Source organism: Calliphora vicina, chromosome 1, assembly GCF_958450345.1.
Source record: "Calliphora vicina chromosome 1, idCalVici1.1, whole genome shotgun sequence".
NCBI lineage: Eukaryota > Metazoa > Arthropoda > Insecta > Diptera > Calliphoridae > Calliphora > Calliphora vicina.
In genome coordinates, this window is record NC_088780.1 from 158,593,450 (window position 1) to 158,613,319 (window position 19,870).

General features: G+C 28.9%; 1 protein-coding gene across 4 annotated transcripts in view; it reads right to left on the reverse strand.

The window, feature by feature from the left end:
* Positions 1–19,870, reverse strand: part of snu (snustorr) — a 121,874-nt gene that overhangs the window by 79,787 nt on the left and 22,217 nt on the right. Inside the window, exon 1 of one of the 4 annotated variants that reach the window (XM_065516398.1) lies at positions 10,611–10,760. The exons of 2 other annotated variants lie outside the window; for them this stretch is intronic. The gene's annotated coding sequence lies outside the window, so the exon portion shown is untranslated. Of the gene's footprint in view, positions 1–9,976; positions 10,368–10,610; positions 10,761–19,870 lie in introns of those variants that run through there. One more of the 4 variants, XM_065516397.1, reaches the window with a different exon arrangement.

Genomic DNA, 19,870 nt, shown 5'->3' on the forward strand with positions numbered 1-19,870 from the left:
AATTTCAAAAACTCAGCCACTTGACCTGCACTAATTCCCCTGTAGCACATTGTAGTTTCAGTAAATTAGTATTTTACACATTTTATTCAAAATTACAATAACTTTCTGTCATAATTCTCAATTAAGTGCCCCCAAACAAGTTATTCTGCCATTAAATATGAAAAATATTAGGAATTTTATAAACAATTTAACATTGTATAGATTTTAATTGAATAAAACTCTGACAATAATAGTTTTAATTGATCATTTTCAGTCAAATTATAATTTTATAGATTTATTAAGATGTTAGCGGTAACAAATATTTAATAATTTACAAATATTATACGATTTTAAAACAACTGGTTGAATTTTTATTATTATATTTACAATATATTTATACTTAATTAGTAAGCAAGTATATTTTGATATGTCGGTTTGTCTGTGTAAATCACTGTCAAGTGCTTAACATATCTCCAAATTGTTTAGCACTTTGATAACTACGTATTAAAGTAAAATGTAATAAAAAAAAACCATTTAACATGCTACACTCTAGATTACTTAGGGGCACTAAAGTAACAATTGACTCTACTCTAGATTACTTGGGATGTGTAAAGTAATATATTGACTTCTTTTTGCATTATAAAGCCAATAGTAATGAATAAAAATAGTAACTAAACACTAGTAAAAATTATGCCTAAAAAAATATTAAATCCGCTAGGTATTGCGATGAATGTAAGTTGTGTAATGTTAGGTGGAGGGTATTTAAAATTCGTATTACTTTAGTAAAGCATTCTAACTTGTTTCATTTTGTTTTGAATGAAATCAAATATTTTTGTTTATTTATTTAGCTATAAAAATGTTGATACTTGTCTCTTTTTGTCAAATTTGATATTCAAAACGTGTCTGCATAGACCAAAACTTAATTTAAAAGCTGAAAAAACGAAACTTTTTAATCAGCATATCTAGCTATTCTTCATTTTAATTTTAACTCTTTTTTTTTGTGTTGATATTTTCATTTGTAGACAGAAAACGTGTCATTTGTATAATAAATTTTAAAGAAAAGAATTTTTTAATTAAAAGTAACAAAATATATTGTTTAAAAATTGTAATACAATGTATTGTATATAAATACTACGTAACAGAATTTACTTAATAAGTATTTGATATATAAGATAAGGAAACTATTAGCCATATTTTAAGGCCAAAAGGTTAACATTTTATTTTTTTCAGTCTTATAACGAGCTTATGATTATCTTAATGGTACTAGAGCTAGCTAGTAATAATTTCCTTGAAAATTACTGTAATTTAGTTAAATTATAAATACATAGTTTAGTATTTTGTTAACGTAATGTGTTTAATGATGGAACAGTAGAGTAAAAAAAAACTTACGCCACCAAGTAAAACAGTTCTAACTGAATTAATTATTTATTAGTGACATTTTAAAGTATGGAAAGTTATTTATCAAAACAAACAGAAAACAATTGCAGAACATTTCAATACATTTATTGTAAATATGTTTAAGAATAATACGTAAAATAGCTTTTCTTTGCAATATGAATTATTTATAAAGTTGACATGGTTCTCCTGTTTACACTTTATTGAAATTTATAATTTATTTTAAAGAACAAATATACGATAAAAATATAAAATTTAACTTGAAGTTACTAATTCAAATACCGAATCATAAATACCCTCTACGTATAACTAAAATTAACCCTCTAACCCGCAAGAGTGCCTCAAGGCATACAAACACCAATTATCTCATTATCTCTTTAGTTACAGATTTGTTAACATTTCCCTCGAAGATCGAAATGTATTCTGACTTTTAGTTTTTGTTCTGTCAGCTGTTTTGTTAGTGATGTCATAATTTTAGCACGTGAAATTTTGTATTTGATTTTTTTTTAAATTAAAGCTTTATTAACTTTTAGTCGCCCGATCTATTCGAAATATTTTTTATTCCTTCTTTTTCATTAGTATTTCAATAAAATCGTATCATAATTATTGTTTTTTACACCTAAACCGGCAACAATGCCCTGAGGCACTCTTCACATTTTTGCACCTGGTTCCTAAACATAATTTGCAAATTAGTTTCTGATGGCTGTTCTAAGTTTATTGGATCATAATTACCCCAAAAAAAATTATTCGACAACTTTTTTTAGGTTCTTTAAGTTTGCGGGTTAAACAAATTACACTCGTTTCAACTTTGATGATCATTCACATACACAATTACACACATTTCCAGTGTACGTTATTATTGTTGTTTTTATATTAATCTCAATTTCACACTACAACAACAAAATAACAAACATCTAATTTGTTTGAGGTTATCTCACATTTTGGTTCATAACTTTTTTTCTACTAAACCGATTTAGATGAATTTCAATACCAAACTGCCTAGGTTAATGATAAACAGTATAGCTAAATCCCTTTAATGTTGGCTATGTATTTTGGATAGGAGAGTGATTTACACACACAATAGAATTTAATAAATATAATGTCCTTTATATGAACTCAGTTGAATATAGTTAAGTAACCACAAGTGTTGCTGTAGGGTACGCAAATTTAAAAACAGTCTCTGACTATCTCACATAATCAAAATGTAATTTAAGTTAAGTGCTTTAAGTTATAATTTTATATCATATACACATCTTGTCTGTAAGATTAAGATCATAAGCCATTGACATTTGACACAAAACAATCATTTTGTACTTGTTAGAATAATTAAGACTAGAATTAATTTAATTTTATTTTCTACATATATATTAGCAGCTCTCAACATTAATACAAAATAATTACACTTGCAGGAATGTGAGTGAGAATATGGACTTTTAACTTTAGAAAGAAAATTAAATATTTATTAATTGTACAACAACATTAGCAACAATAAAATAAACAAATTCAAACCATATATAAATAAATGGCTATAAAAACAAAAGGAAATAATTGTGCATTTAGCTAAAAAGGCAAATAAATAATGTTTAAGTTAAAAGGGTGTAAAATGTAATGATTTTGTTATTATTTCAACTTGTTTAAACAATTAATTCTAAATATTTATGTAACTAAGTATAAATTGTTAATAAATTAATATTTATAAAAAAGTAAAAGAAAAAATTTCAAATATTTTTTCAATAATTTAATTTAAAGCATTAATAAGTTTTTTTGAGTTTCCATTTCAATTTTTAACATGTTTCTATTCATAGTTTTGTTTTATTAATTTAAAAAAAAAATCATAATAAATTTCAATTTAACAGCTGCTTAGATTTAGTTTAAGGTCATATCTTTTTTATGTTTATTTTTTTTATAAGACATTTGCAGATTGTCTCATATGTTAATTTTAAATATACTTTTTTTTTGGTTTTAAAACTAGTTTGAAATACTAGCAACAAACTGCATAAATTATTTATTGAACTTATTCAAATTTTGATGAATAGCACTGTGCTACTGGAAAAACATTATTTCTTAAGGGATTTAGTGCACTTTGTAAACCAGTTTTTATTTTCAAAATGTCCTAAATTTTTAAAATAATCCCAGAAGTAATGAGAGATACCATAATTGCAATAAATGGTCAATTCACAAGGTCTCTTATCAGTCATATTGTCATAATGTCCTAATACTTCACGACTCGACGGCTCGGCTTAACCGACTCTTAGGCATTCGGCGCAGGTCTCTTGTAGTTGGTTAGGACAACACAATATTGTGCTGTGAAATATTAGGACATTATGACATGATAAGAGACCTTGTGAATTGACCAAAAATGTACGGTATTTCTTGCTGAATATCGAATGTCATAATCTAAAATTACGATCGCGAATGCAGTAATTTGGCCCCAGTAATTTCATAACCTATATTAAATCTTTAAAGTATAAATAATTTTATATAAAAGGTCTTCTAATAGGAACTTCCGGATTTTGACAGTTGATATCGGCCCTATTATTGAAGCTAAATCTGTCAAATTGGTTGTAGTTCATTCAGTTTATTTTTCCAAATCACAATGGACGTGAAAATGATAAAATTGTTTTATCAAAATGTGTGTTTTGTTCGAGCAACGTTTCGCTAATTTGAATCAAAGTATCATTTTCAACAATTTCTGGATGAATGAATGGGATGAACAACAAACAATATTGTTAAATTTGAAACAATACCAATCCTGACGTCGTCATCAGTCCATATTTCTTTGAGAACGATGTTGGCCAGGCCATCACTGTCAACGGCAAGTGCTAGAGGTCAATGATTACCAACTTCTTCTGTCCTGAATTGAATGATATGGACAACAATATTATATGGTTTCAATAGGACGGCGCTACGTACCACACAGCTCAGGCCACATTGGAAATTCTAGACGAGCGATTTGAGCCTTCAAAGCCAAAATAACCCATAACATGGGTCAAATTCATCCTGAATTATGCGTCAGAGTCATGGAAAATTGAACATTTCGGATGCGAGCCACCCAGCGATAGCACGGGGGACTTTTTACGATGTAATATTACACAAGTCATGGAATTGATAGGTCTTTGTGCAAAATTTTATCATGATTGCCGCATAATCAACATATTTATGGCTGCTCAAACAGTATTTCCGGGGCATATTTGTATGGGGGCTAGGTGAAAAATCCATACTTCCCAACAGAGAGTATTTGTGAAAAATTTCAGCCAGCTATCTCCTTTCGTTTGGGCCCTATCGTGATTTCAACAGACGTTCGGACATAGCTAGATCGTCTTAGAATCTATTGAGGACCCATAATAATACTTCTGTGGGTCTGCGATGAACGGAATGACAATCAATATATTTTTGTTTGATGGAGTGTATAAAAAAATATAATAAATGACTTATTAAGTGCATATATTCCTGAAGATTTTTTTGTCTACCTCCAAAATCGTACACAGAGAAAACAGATTCGTAATAGCAACCGAATTTGTTGCCAATCGAATGATTCGGTTGCACACATTGAATTTTTCGATTCTATTAACCGAATATCAGTTGATTAATAAGATTTTCGGTTGAAGTTACCAAACGTTTGTTATCGCTTCTAAAACTTTGTAGCCACAACTGTAAAATTCCGTTACTAAGGTAGAATTATTCGGTTGCTATCACGAATCTGTTTTCTGTGTGTATTAATAATGTAATTAAAAAGTATACCAGATCACTGAAAGATGTATACTTTACATCCGTTTTTTATTTTGTAGCACAGTGTTACTTGAATAATAGAATCACTCAAAAGTTGTAAGCGAATTTTTGGTAAATCCTAAGAATAAAAAATAAATTATTTATAGATTAATAAAACATAAAATTTACTCTCAAAAAATACAAAATGGACTTTGACTCATTATCTCATTAGCATTTACTTAAAATTTACCATTTGCAATGGAGTGAGAGAGAGAGTAAAGAATGGAAACTTACTAAATTAAACAACATTTCCCTCTACTTCTCTCTATGCTTATTGAAAAATATTAATAAAGCTGGTAATATAAATATCAAGCTTCACTTTTAAATTCGTTCATTGAATATTATTCCACAAATTTACTAAATTTGTAATATTAGATCTACTCAGTGCAATCAAAATTAACTTTCGGGTCACTATTATATCCTATCTAACTTAAACTCCAAGTAAATTCAAATTTTGAGCAATAGAAATCATAATATGAAAGAACTAAGTAGCTTACTTCAATAATTCACTAAAAAAAGTCAACAAATAGCTAAAATAAACCATTTAAAAATGGATCTATGTTAAATATTGCTACAAAAAATGCTCATAATCCTACAAGTGTAAAAGCCAAATTACTGAACCAATTTAGCTAATTTTCAATACCAAACTGCTTAGGACAGTGACAATAATGTTTGAGAGAGCCTCATTAATTTCGTTAAAGTATTTAGGACATGAGCGTGATTTACACAGACAGACATTTCATAAGCATTATGAATCTCAGTGTTCCACATAGAAGAATAAAATACCATGGGTATTCACCACAAACTGCATAAATTATTATTAGTGGTGAAGAGCATAAACAAAAGTTGTTGGCTTAGCGGACAAACGCGCTAAATCTCTTTTTAATTTCTAAAATCCTTTGTTTTCAATTAATTTGAAGTTTGTTAATGCATTTTTTGGTGCTTATTATAAAATAAGCTAATTGTTGTCTTTTAAAACATGACAGAATTCATATTATTTGGTTTTTTTGGGTGTTAATATTTTATATTATTTTGACTCTCAGAAAAATAGTCTACTCAATACGTGAATACGTTTTAAAATAAAAATATTACTAGGATTCGGTCTATAGGGGGATATATATTTTATGAATCATTTGCTTACAAATATTTCTATCAAAATTTATTCTCGAAAGCTGTTATTCCCACGATTTTGCATACAAATTCTCCCCAAGTCTCTAAATCATAAAGGTGAATCTGTAGAATATGTTGTGATTAAAGTGGTTTGAAATATCATATCATTTTAATTAAATAAATGTAGAATATTAATTAATAATCTCATGAAATAATACGATTAGGAATACATGATCGTTGATATTTTAAATAGCTAAACTCAGCTGCAGTTTTACAGATATTATTAGCTGCTTAAATATATTAAAAAATATTCACAATTGGAATTGAGTTTAAGGGCAAAAATAAATAAATTGCAAAGCTCTTTAGAGATTCCAAAAACCTAAAAGAGCTGCAGTTTTTGCAGATATTTTTAGTTTCTTAAATATTAAAAAAAAACATTCAGAAATGCGATTCAGGTTAAGGCCAAAAACATAAAGAAGACATAGCAAAGAAACTCCAACAAAATTTAAAAATCACACCTATCAATGTTGTTAGAGGTTGCTTTCATAAAGTTCCTAATAGTTAAGCAAGTAGTCAATATATGTCTTTTAGACAGTAATTTTCACTAATCTATGATCACTTGGCTAACTCCAATTTATATACTATTAGTAAGAGGTCAATTGGTTACTTTATACAATCCTAATAATCTAGCGTGTAGACAATTGTCTCCAAGTAAGTAATGGTTTTATAAAAATTGTGTTGATATAATTCTCATGCAGTTTATTTTATTTTAAGTATACTGACATCCCATGTAATCTAGCATGAAGACAATTGTCACTAGGGTTTTTAATTTCCCGACCTTTTTTGATTCCCGGGAATCGGGAAATTTTTTTTCTACATTCCCGGGTACCCGGCTATTCCCGAAATATATAATGATACTGTAAATTAGGAATATTATGGCCAAATTTCATATAAAAACTTAATGTTATAATTACTAAATATCAGAGCATAGAATTAATTAATAAAATTTGAGTTTAATTCACTAAAATCTTAATCCGTAATTAAAAAATGTCAGCCTTTCATTCCGTAAATCCATTCATAATATTTAATTTTTTAGATTCATTTCAAAGCCTTTGTTTAAACTGAATTAATTTTAAAGTTAATTACTAACAGAATTTATTCAAACTTTTAATGATTAAATTTTTGTGAAATCATAACATTTACAAAATTAATTGAAAACATTTTCTTAAGCCTTTTTGTACTAGATTTGAATTGAAGAAAAATTTTATTATTTAATAAATTTTTTAAGCTATTTTGTTATGGATTTGAAGAAGAAATTTAACGAAATTAGAAATTAAATTCTATAAATAATGAATTCACTTTTTAAATTTTCATACGAAAAACCCCAAATAAATAACAATAAAAACGGTCTATTATTGCCGAGATATAAGCAAAAAAACTGTAAAAAGCTTTTCACTGTTTTTTGGTGAAAAAAATAGAGTTCTAACTTGTTTTCTATGTATTTTCGTCAGTTTTTAATTCCCGGGATTCCCGACTAAAAATCCCGGCAATCGGGTAGTGGAAAATTGGCAAAATTCCCGGAAAATTTGTACCGGGAATTCCCGGGATAAAAACGCTAATTGTCACTTTAGTGTCTCTAAGTAAACTAGAGTGTAGTCACTTTAAAAGTTTATTTTGTATTGCTCTTTAAAAAGTAGTTATTTTACCCATCAGAAGTAATGTATTGGATTGTAAACAAACAAGCAATTTGTCTTTTTTACTGACTTTTTAAGATCAAGTAGCATCCGTTTCTATTAAAATAACTAGTTATTTAGCTGATCAAGTAGCCAGTTAGGTGGTTAGTAAGGTAAGGTGTGAATCCAATTCGTTAACTACTTTTGACCAGTTATTAGACAGTTAGTAGGACAAGTCACGTAGCTGATTATGTAACTAGTTGTCTCCCTTAATGATAGGTAAAATCACCAGCACCATAGAGTAAAGTCAATTGTCACTTTAGTATCTCCAAGTAACCTAGAGTGTAGTTACTTTAACTCTTTCAGCCACGCTTTTTTGTGTATAAGTTTAAAATCAAAACAATTGCATTTTTACTTTAATCAAAACATAAAAAAACTACTGCATTGCAAGGTTTTTTGTGGAGTAAAGTGGTTAGTTTACTAACCACCGTGGCGGTTGGCATTAAAAATAACTATGATAAACAACCGAAATATCAAAGTAACACTGAATTCGATGAACAATAAACACTCTGTGCCTTTTTTTATTAAATGGGTGAAACACTGATTTTTACAATATTTTCAAATTAATATATTTATCTAACCAGAGCACCCTGACGGCAAAGTTTTACAAAAAATCATAAACAATGACTTCAAAAAATATAATTGTTTAGCAAAATGGCAATATATGATAATAAACTATGTTTTAAAGACTATAGAAAATGTGGTTAGTAAACTAACCACCAAACCGCAAAGAGTTAAACGTTTATTTTGTACTGCTCTTTAAAATGTAGTTTTTTACCCACCAGAAGTAATCTATGGAGAGTTGTGGGGGGAAGATTTGTTTACAAGCAATCGGTTATTGGATTGACTATTAGGTCAGTAAGCACCCGTAAATGTTAAAATTTTCGGTATGGGAATCCAATGCATTGAAAGTCTCATTTTAATCCAAAAGGGCCAATTGATCTCCTGCTTAGGACATGCACGTGTTACAATTATGTAGCCAGTTATGCAACTAGTTGTCACCCTAAATTATAGATATAATCACTAGTTTTTCACAGTCTCCTAGAACTGTTTGGTTAATTTTACTTTTCCCTAGACAGTTTCTTTTCCATTTCATTCTCTATTTCATTCCTTAGCATAACAACAAAGTGTAAATTATATGATTTATTCTAATATTCTTAACAATTATGAATCTATTATTTATAATATTTGTTTTTAAAGCTACACAAATAAATTACGCAGATATTTATAGAAAAAAAAATAATTAAAATTCCTAAAAGCTTTTTAAAAAAAAATAAAATAATCGTACGATAACGAAAAGCCTTTGAGCTGAAAATATTTGCTAATAGAAAACAAACAAAATATTATTGATTGATAAAAAATAAATTAAAAATTCTAGTTGCTAAATGCTAACAAAGTAATTTATATGCAAAAAACATACATATAGGAAAATTATTAATGAAATTCCTTTAAAACTTTAAAAATATGTAAAAGTTTGTTGCTGTTTTTTTAAAAAAAAAATATTTAAAGAGAACTTACCTTAAATAAAAAATAAATTCCAGAATTCCTTTAAAAATTAGTGCAGTTTTTGTTTTAAATGAGTTTTAAAGTTATTAAAATTTTTATTTTTTAGGTTTTAATTTTTTTGGTTAAAATTTTTGTTTTAAAATTTTTATTTTTTCCAAAAAAAGCTTTTTGTGTTTGCAGTTGGCGTTTTAATGTTTTTGCTTTAATGCTTTTTGCAATTTATTTTACACTTTTAGTTTCAGTTTGATTTGGTTTGGTTTACATACGTTCATTGACAACAAAAAATTCAACACACTTTTTTTTATATAATATTTAACTGTTTGTGGGTTGCTTTAAATTTGTTTGGGAATTTTTATAAAAATTTAAGATTTTTGTTGGTTTTTTTTGTATAAAACAAAAGACTTAAGTAAGATACTTTAACAAAAATTATCTCTCTCTTTCTTTCTCTTACTTGCTCTTTGTTTTTGTTGTTTAATTACACTTACTTCTTTTTTTGTAAATCTTTTAAATATTTTTTTATTTTTTTTTTGCAAATTTTAGAATGATTTGCAAATATATATTTATTTTAAAAGATTTATTTATTAAGAAAACAAATTTTATATTAATTTTTATTTTTTTTTTTTGGGGTAAATTTATTACGCTTTACTATTCCATGTGTTTCAGTACAACGACGAATTGGTACTAAATCTTGTGTGTTTTTCTGTTAAACCAACTCAAAATGTCGTTTTAACATTTTAACGCTGACGCTGGCATCGCTGTAAACGCTGCTGTATTTTAGTTTTGTATTAAACGACGTTAACGCCAGTTTAATAATGTTGATTTCTTAATGTTTGGTCGGTAATTTTTTATTTTTTTGTTGCCATCCATGTATGTATGTGTTAAAGTTTGTTTGTAAATCTATGTATGTGTGTGTGTATATTTCTTGACGTTTGTCGTTTGTTGCTAAATTCGCACTTTACACTCACATTTAACTATGAACAAATAGTGTGCAATCCACCTTAAGTTTTGTGTACACACTACACACACACATTCACACTTCTACACATACAGTCTTAAAATTTAAAAATTTTATAAAAAATTGTACTTTTGTATTGCCCACATTTAATAAACGTTTTATACCTTTATTTCCCTGTATAAGTTAGCTACTACCGCTTTTAAGTTTTTTTTAAAAAAAATCGTTGATTTTAGACACGTTTGTTTTAAGAGTTCGAAAATATAAACAGCAAAAGAAACCGTAAAATAACCAGACGACAGATAACGACTTTAATGCTCAAAAGTTAAAACTCAACTGACCGACAGACACAGTACAAAATTCCAAACAAAACAGCTTAAAAAATATTCAAGCTCTTTTCCGCACAAAATTTAACCAAAACTTAAAAGTCTAAAATATTAAGTTCTCAATAATTCCAACAAAAAAAAATTCAACCAAAAAAAAGCTGTTACCAACTAGATGGCCTCCAAAAATTTATCATAAAAATTTTACTAAAAAAAGAAATTTTATAATTTAAAAAATTCTGTTAAATTCTTGATTTTTCCTTTAAATTTATTTTTATATTAAAATTATTTCCCTCAGCTTACAAAAACTCTCGTTTTCCTTTATCTAGCTAATGGAAAAAAATAGTAAACTTAATAGTTTTATCACGTTTTAATGCTAAAAAGCTATAAATATTTAAAAACAAAAACACTCTCTTATACCTATTGCCTCCACAAAAGCTTTTCACCACACTCTCTTTTTTTGTTTGCAGCTTACACACCACCACCACTCTTTAATTTAAGCGCTTAAAAATTATACAAACAAAAGAAAACCATGCACTTTTAGTTTCTTTTATGCCATAATAATATAAAAATAATTGAGAACCAGTAATTATTGCCACAAAACTATGTTAAATCGTATTTATTTGTCTTGTACGGCCCCTTATTACATGGTTTCTTGCTAAGTCATTCATTCAGCATTTAAAATGGTTGAGTATTTTAGAAATCGTTTATAATAAAAAAACTTCATATTAAATATAGGTTTACATTGTTGAAAAGTTCAATAATATTTAAAATATTAGAAAATATTAAAAAAAAAAGTTTAGTTTAGTTTAATTTTTTAACACTTCCAAAACTGGTTGTGTTAGACAAATCCTAGTTCCTGGATTGTGCAAAGTTTATCTTTATATTTCAGTCAGTGGTTTGTTTTCAAATTTAGAGCAACAATATGTATTTCAAATAACCGGTAGTAGATGTTTGTGTTTAATTTGTCTTAACATACATATATTAAATAAGTTTATGGTAAATGCTGCTAGATAATCAAACAATTATAACTTTGATTACAAAACTAAAATAAGTTACAAAATAAGGAACTGGAGTTGTGAAAAATGTAAATGTTAAATTCAAAATGTGAAAAAATATATGTACCAAAATAATTTTGGACTTTGGACAAAACAGAGATGCAGCAATTTTTCATTGCTCGTATGCCAGGCATTAATGAAGCGACATTGCTGAATTTCAATAGCAAAATTTAAAAAAAAATTGTTTAGAACATTAAAAAAAGTAAGAAGAAAAGTAAAAGTAAGAAAATTTACCATTTCCTCAATAAATGTGACTAATTAATTTTATGTTTTTACACTATTTCCAATTGTATTTCAAAAATTTCTAATTGTATTTCAGAAACATCTAATTATATTTCAGAAAATTCCGATGGAATTCCAGAAATTTCCAATTTTATTTCAGAATTTTCATTTATATTTCACAATTTTCTAATTGAATTTCAGAATTTTCCATTTATATTTCAGAAATTTCTAATTGTATTTCAGAAATTTCTAATAGCAATACCAATGGAAATTTCTGAAAAACAATTGGAAAATTCTGAAATATAACTAGAAACTTTTCAAGTATAAATTAAAAATTCTGAAATACAAATGGAAGTTTTTGAAATACAATTGGAAAATTCTAAAATACAATTAGAAATTTCAGAAATATAAATAGAAAATTCTGAAATATAATTGGAATATTCTTAAATTCAATTAGAAAATTCTGAAATTCATTCAGAAAATTCTGAAATATAATTGGAAATTTCCGAAATTAAATTGGAAATGGATTTCGAAACGTATAAACGGTGTTGGCCTAATACTAGGGTTTTTAATTTCACAAACTGTGAATATTATAGCAAAATCTTTATATATATAATTCTTCTGTACGTGTGTTAGTAACTGAACTCCTCCTTAACGGTTGGGCCGATTTCGATGAAATTTGTTGTGTGTGTTTGAGTGGGTCCCTGGATGGTTTAGATTCACAATTGACACAATTGGGACATTGATTGGGCATGGTACCTCCCATACAAAGTAAACATTTATTATTACATATCTGGAGTACTATTATAGTGGGCGTCTTCAAACTTTGTGTGAGCTATGGCAGAACAACGTTTGCCGGGATAGATAGTGTTATAATCATTATATACAGAGCTTCGTATTAATTAATTCAATTTGAGCTTAACTCACTAAAATCTTAATCCGTAATTAAAAAATGTCAGCCTTTCATTTCATAAATCCATTCCCAATATCTAATTCTTTAGCTTCCTTCAAAAGCTTCATTTAAATTGAATTAATTTTGAAGTTAATTAATAACAGAATTTATTCAAACTTTGAATGATTAAATTTTTGTTGATTCAAATCTACTACAAATTGAGTTAAATGTTTTTTTCTTCATTCAGTTTTATTTAGCTTTTAATCATTTTCAAAATGAATTGGAAAAAAATTTCTTAAGCCTTTGAATAGTTAAGATATAAAATTTATGTTGATCTCGAAAATTTCGAAATTATTGGATTCAAAGGTGAATTTTTATAATACAACATCTGCAAAACACACTCATTATAAAGCTGTCATCGTTACCGAAATGGCCAAAATCAATTCTATAGTTGAAAATATCAAATGGTGTGTCGCCATCAAAAATAGGGGCCTTTATTCTACTAGTGTTTTCTGGAATAATTCGCACCGGTCAATCTTGGCAATGAAGATTATTCACCTTTATTTCTAGATCGTGCAGGTTTCCATATGGTAGTCGATGATGAGGCTAAAGATGTCTTTTTTAGTCAACTTGAAGTTGTTATACAAGCGATCCCGAGGGGCGATATCAAAATCTTGCTCGCAGACTTTCATCCTAAGGTAGGCTGTCACAACAAAAATCTCCAGTATGTTATGGGGTCCCAAGGACTAGACGATATCAGAAATGATAATGGCGAAAGATTAGTGGACTTGTATGCTAGACATCGTTTATTTATAGGCGGTATGAAATTCATCCACTAAAATATTCACAAATATACCTGTGGTCAACCAAATTGACCACATAGTGGTCAGAAAACTATTCCTGAGTTGCCTGTTAGATGTGAGAACTATTGGTAGGAACTTTTAAACTACACCCAGCATCTGTAAATCTGCAAAAGCGTCCCATTAAATATAATTCGTCACGTCTTCGTAACCTGGAAGTGGCCGCATGTTACTGTTCTGCCATCAGTGGTTCACTCCGAAGTAGTGAGAGGTACTCGTGGTCTACGATTACAAACATCTGTTTATACCCTACACCACCATAGTGGGGAGTAACTCCCAAAAATATTAGTCTAACACCCACCTTAAAGTATACCGATCAACTTAGGATCACTTTCTGAGTCGATGTAATCACTTGGCTTGCTGTCCATGTAAACCTTGTGCGCAGAGTACAGGTCGCAATTTTGAAGATATTTCTATAAAATTTGGTATATATAATTTTTTCTGCCCAAGGACAAAGCCTATTGAAGCTGGCTGAAATCGGTCCATTATTTCACCTGGCCCCCATACAAATGTCCTCCCGAAATTGGAATTTATCGGTCATAAATGTTTAATTTATACATGTATCTACACACAATTCGCTCCAAATAAGTTTTATATATACAAAATTCAGGTCACCAAATTATGTTACGATCGGTCCATAATTAGTCATAGCTCCCATATAGACCCGCTTCCGAAAATCACTTTAACGTGCATAAATCGCTTAAAAATGTTGGTATACTCACAAAATTCAACATAGTAAACTTTCATATAGATATAAATCACACGACTTAATTTCATGGTGATCGGTCCATAATTGGTCATAGCCCTCATTAAAGGCCCACTTCCGAAAATCACTCAAAAATATAAATTATTGAAATTTTAAAAGAAAAATGTTTTTGCTCTTTTACTTAGTGTAGGGTATTATATGGTCGGGCTTGACCGACCATACTTTCTTACTTGTTTCAGACTGCTAAAGTGATTCTTGGAGTTAGAAAGAGAAACCATAAATCATGGATTAGCGAAGAGTATTGGGCTAAAACAATATCGCAACTCGAACAAGAACAGAGGATGCAAAAATGGTTCCCAATAGAAACTACAGAGAATCAGAAAAAAACGTAAAATATCTAATACGTGCTGACCGTGAGCGACCCTATAATAATATAGCTGAGGATACAGAACAAACAGCAAATACCAGTAAGCTGGAGTGATTGTAACTACTCCTAAGAAATTGGCGCGATATAACTTTACTATATGTCATCAACAAAGTATTTGCTCTACTCCTGTTACAAAGGATCACGCCAATTATAGAGCCACTATTAAGATCCAGACCCAGAAGTTCATGTGCAGATCACATTAACACCATCCGCATCATAATCGAGCAGTCTCAAGAGAACAATAGTCACTTGTATATGCTATTTGTTGACTTTGAACGTGCCTTGACACCGTATATAGACCTGCCATACTTGGCGGCCCTTAGGAGCCAAGGTATACCATACAAGATTGTTGACCTAGTCCGCGATCTATACAATGGGGCTGAATCTAAAGTGAGGTTCGATGGAAACACCGCATGTGTTAGACAAGGTTGTCTTTTGTCTCCCACATTATTTCTAATCCTCCTAGACGGGGTAATGGAACAAACAAACATCGATGCTCCTCATGGTATACGCTGGAATCTAAGGGAACGTCTTGATAAGAACACAAGGAAAGTTGGTCTTAAGATAAACGTAAACAAAACGAAACTCATGCGGATTGACACCATCAACTCAACTCCTCTTTTACTACATGGAGCCATAATTGAGTACGTTGACTCTTTTTTGCAGTTTGGGTAGTGGCATTTCGAAGGATGGCGGTTCTGGTATGGACATAACGGACGGCATCAAAAAAGCCAGAGTGACATTTCACTCGTTAAATAAAGTCTGGCGATTATGATATTTAATTGCAGTGTAAAATCTGTATTACTCTACAGCTGCACAACGCAAACCATACTCAAAATATTGCAAATCGTTGCCTTTGACAAATTCTACGCATATTATGGCCACATTGGGTGACTAATCCACAACTTTTGTACATGGCCAAATGTGTACCGATCGTGCTAGAAATTAAATGTCGAAAGAGGTCTTGGATTGGCCATATTCTACATAGGCCATGCAATGAAATCAGCAAAGAGGCACTCGATTAGTTTTTCGTTTTAAATGAACAGAATTTACGGACGCCCTATGTTCAACATGAACTTTGATTATAACAATTTTTTTTTGGAGAAAAAATTGGGTCTCCCATTTGGCCTCCAAGGTGATGTTATATAAAAAGAATTATTTAAAAAATTATACAAAAATTAAAAACATTCACACTCTTCATCATGAGTGGTAAGGGTATATATAAGTTATTATTTTCAACATTCTTCATTTACGATCCTTATAAATAAAGTAGTCGATATTTCGATGTTCGTCTGTCTGTTGAAATAAACTTTCCGAAGGCTCTCAATAACTTACAAACATGAATGGTACAACAGGTATGGTTCTGGTTCGGTTGCTAATTAAAATCTGGAAGATCGGCTTACAAACGGCTGAAAGATTTGCAAAAGCTACGACTTAACATATATCGCGAATACTAAGTCATGTACAAAAACAATTTAGAAACGTTTAGGACGTACACGAAATTCGGACCAACTCAGACTTAATTAAGTTTAATAATTCTTTAGTATAGGTTTATAGAAATCTTTCAATTAGCTATTATACACATTGGCGGACGACTAAAATTAAAAATTTCACAAATTTTTCCAAAAATCTTAACAAACATTTTACATTTTGTTTCATTAAATTATTAATATCAACTAATATAAGCTCTTTAAATTTGGATTCTGTTTTTATATATAATCTTCATTCTTACAAAAACAATTACGGTTCAATTTGTATTCATTCTATTTGTTAATTAAAATATTTCGATTATTCACACGGTCTACTATTTGATCAAATTGTCATAATGTCCTAATATATTATGATAGTTTAAACAATTTTTTTTTTTGTGTTTCAAACAAAAAAGTTCTAAACTAATAACACTATTTGAACTATGTTTATTGGTTTGTCAAAAAATATTACTTTTTTTGTTTAAAACACTACAACAACTATTATAATATATTACGACATTATGACAGTCATATTGCAGACCATGTGAATACCCCAATAATATGAAAACCTTGATGTAAATATAAACTTTTCATAAAATCATCATTTTGAGTACTAAAATCGGCAAATCGCACTTTGCCATTTTTCCAATCAAAAATCGCCAAAATGCCGATAAATCGGCAAATCTGGCAACAGTGCTTGTGAGTATTTCAAATGATTTTAATTGAGATTATTAATATTTACAAAATTTTAATTCTAACAAAATACGAAAACTATTTCCGTTCTATTTAACAGGTTGTTAAAACTATTTGTTTATTATTTTTATTATAATCTCAGATACTTTTAGCAATTAAAAAGTTCTTACGAAATTAAAATAAAAAACAATTTAAAGTAGTCCTAACTACAGATTATCTAGTATAGAATAAAGTACAAATAGCATTTGTTAAACTATTTCAAAGTTAAAACAAAAAAAAAATTGTGTAAACACTTGTGTAAAAAAGAATATTTTCTCATAAAACTAGCATTAACTTAAAGTAAAAATAAAAGTTATTACTTACACACGTGCTTGATCTTTTTTAAATTGACGTAAACCTAAAAAACTCAGGTTAAAATAAACAAATAGATCAAGGTCTATGAGAACATGTCAGTTGTTGACGTACTATTTATGTGTTTATTGTTATTAAAAAAATATTTAAATATTAAAATGCTGCTTATTGTGATCTACACTAAAAATAAATAGTTTGTACCTAAAAATTGCCATTAACTGATACAACTTAGAAAAACTTCTATGATTACTTGTATTTAGTAAAGGTAAAGGATAGCAGTGACACTTGTAGACGTCAGTGTTTGATCTTGACTTAAGTTTAAGCTTTATTAGAAAATAATTCTTAATTTGCTTTAAATTATGAACACATAGAACTGAAATGTTATGTTATAATCATTCTATTAGAACTGTTGTTAATGAATAAAACAATATTTTAAAATACTTTTTATAGAATAAAAACTATTTAATATAGTAAATTATGACGTTAATACAATTTTCTAATTAATTTGTATTTAATACAGTTTATTTAATTACCAACAAATATGTTGTTCTTAGCTTTCCCTTGCATTCATAAATTCAATGTATTTAACTCATTAAAATGAGAAATATTTCATTAAAGACCCGCCCCTTTAAAATATCAATAGAAATATACACATACCAGAGTATAATTACACTGTCCAACAGCATTTTTGGAACAGAATAACGACCCTATAATTCTGAAAGGGCATGTTGAGTAGATCATTTTTGTAGAATAAACTTATAGTCCAGCTGGTCTGAATTTTTTTTTACAGTTGGTCAAATAGTTGGGCATGGTTACTGTAACCATTTCAATATTGTTACAAATTTTTTAACTATATTATAGTCACAGTAACCATTTACATGATTGTGGTAACCATAATATGGTTAATTTACGATTCACATGATTGTATCAACCATATATATGGTTACATTAAACAAATATATGTTTGTGACAACCATTCATATGATGAAGGAGTTACCATATTATGTTGCTCTCGGCTTAAAGCTTATCATAATCTGAGAAAAACATATTATGATAAAATTATTCATCATAAATATGGTTACCACAGACATATATTTGTTTACTGTAACCATATATATGGTTGATACAATCATGTGAATCGTAAATTAACCATATTATGGTTACCACAATCATGTAAATGGTTACTGTGACTATAATATTGTTAAAAATCTTGTAACACTATTTAAAAGGTTATAGTAACCATGTCCAATTATATTTGCGTGTATGTTGAGTAGATAATTTTTGTAGCATAAACTTATAGTCCAGCTAGTCTGAATTTTTTTTTCAGTGGGTCAAAGTTATAATTTTTTGATCGAAGGTAGCATTATACTAACTGAAAAAAATGTTGTAAGTTAATGTCTGAGATAATTCTTACTGTCAGATTTATATTGTGGAATTTAATGGCGATCATTTTTGTGGAAGATCTTAACCCTCTATCTCCTCTCTGTAGGGGTCAATTTGACCCTTTTTTCAGGAAAATCAAAAAATAGTTAATATTTTAAAAAAAAATTCGACCCTTCTCAAATAAAAACAACCATATACCATATAATACCCTACACTTAGTAAAAGATCAAAAAAATTTTTCTTTTAAAATTTCAATAATTTATATTTTTGAGTGATTTTCGGAAGTGGACCTTAAATGGGGGCTACAACCAATTATGGACCGATCACCATGACAATAGGTCGTGTGATTTGTGTCTATATGAAAGTTTACTATGTTGAATTTTGTGAGTATACCAACATTTTTAAGCGATTTATGCACGTTAAAGTGATTTTCGGAAGCGGGTCTATATGGGAGCTATGACTAATTATGGACCGATCGTAACAAAATTTGGTGACATGAATTTTGTATATATAAAACTTATTTAAAGCGCAATTTGTGGAGATACATTTATAAATTAAACATTTATGACCGATAAAGTCCAATTTCGGAAGGACATTTGTATGGGGGCTAGGTGAAATAATGGACCGATTTCAGCCAGTTTCAATAGGCTTGGTCCTTGGGCCGAAAAAATAATATGTACCAAATTTCATCGAAATATCTTCAAAATTGCGACCTGTACTCTGCACACAAGGTTTACATGGACAGCCAGCCAGCCGACCAGACGGACGGAAGGACGGACATCGTTTAATCGACTCAGAAAGTGATTCTAAGACGATCGGTATACTTTAAGGTGGGTGTTAGACTAATATTTTTGGGCATTACAAACATCTGCACAAACGCATAATACCCTCCCCACTATGGTGGTGTAGGGTATAAAAACTAAAAAAAGATCGAAAAGAATTAAAAAAAAAAAATCAATAAATCTTTTTATATATAAATAGGCCACACGTTTTTTTGTGGTACACTTTTAAGTATGTTATTGTCCACCAATATTGATGAAACA